This window comes from Callospermophilus lateralis, chromosome 9 (genome assembly GCF_048772815.1).
Source record: "Callospermophilus lateralis isolate mCalLat2 chromosome 9, mCalLat2.hap1, whole genome shotgun sequence".
In the NCBI taxonomy this organism is placed as follows: domain Eukaryota; kingdom Metazoa; phylum Chordata; class Mammalia; order Rodentia; family Sciuridae; genus Callospermophilus; species Callospermophilus lateralis.
Window position 1 is genome coordinate 25,696,934 of NC_135313.1, and position 1,258 is coordinate 25,698,191.

The window sequence follows — 1,258 nt, forward strand, 5'->3', positions numbered from 1 at the left end:
TTTACTTTCTGTGACTCTAATTGCTTTTTTGCTGTTGATTGAAGTCAAAAGAAGGGCCATGTAATAGGGAAGATAAAAGGAAATGGGACACTCTTAGCTTGTAACCTCTTTGAACAATTCATTGGAGCTCCAACTGACTGTTAAGTGAAGCAAGTACCACAAGGATTTCAACAGAATTCTGAATTTCAGTTAAAGAAGATAGAAATCACTTGTGTGTGAGAGAGAGAAGATCCATAACACTGTACACATGGAGTTACTGTACCCAGACTCAACTTTAAAACACTTTTGGAAGAAATCACTCATTAAGATGGTGACATGGGGGGCTGGGGTTGTGACTCAGTAGTAGAGTGGTCACCTACCGCAGGTGAGGCTCTGGGTTCAATCCTCAGCACCACATAAAAATAAATTAATAAAAATAAAGGCATCGTGTCCACCTACAACTAAAAAAATATTTTAAAAGGATGGTGATATGACCTAGTCACTAAGCCACTACCTAGGACTCAGCAGCCTAGTCTTCATGCCCCCTTACTTCATGACACTGGGTTCTGACACCCACTTTCTTCTGCAGCCGCTATGCCTTCTGCAGGCCAAGGAAAAGGAATCCTTTTGTAGGTCTGCTCTCCAGACCCTCTACTCTTTTGACTCTTTTGTTGATGCAAACAAGGGTGATGACCTGCTTTTTGCTGGCTCTGAGGATTATATTAATATAAGAATTCAACAGAGAAATGGCAGGAAGACCCTTACTACTGTCCGAGGAATCTCTAATGATGTTGATATAAAGAAAGTAGTGAAGGCACTTAAGAAGAAATGTCCTGCAATGATACTATAACTGAGATCCAGAATAAGGAGAAGAAATTCAGCTACAAAGTGACCATCCCAAGAACATAGGCCAGTTCCTGATAGAGACTGGATTGGGCAAGGACCATCAGCTGAAGGTTCATGGATTTTAAGTGTCTCTGGCTCACTGAAGCTTAAGGGAGGATTTCCTTGCAATGAGTAGTATCTCTCTTCTGTCCCTTGTCACAAGTTTTAAAACCTCACAGCTTGTAGAATGTAACCATTTGGAGTCCTCATTTAACTAGTATAACTAACTCCTTCATTCAATAAACTTAAAAAAAGCCATGCAAAAAAATACACATTAAAAAAGATTGTAATACAACTTTTCTCAAATACCTACTTCCTTTTTTTGTTTTGTTTAAATTTAGGGTGCTAAGTATTGAACCCAGGACTTTGCACATACTAAGGCCCTAGGTTCTAC

General features: G+C 39.5%; 1 pseudogene; it reads left to right on the forward strand.

Annotated features, from left to right (window-relative positions):
- The first annotated feature begins 517 nt into the window (after positions 1-517).
- On the forward strand, positions 518-950 carry LOC143407293 (eukaryotic translation initiation factor 1 pseudogene; annotated as a pseudogene).
- Positions 951-1,258: the final 308 nt, after the last annotated feature.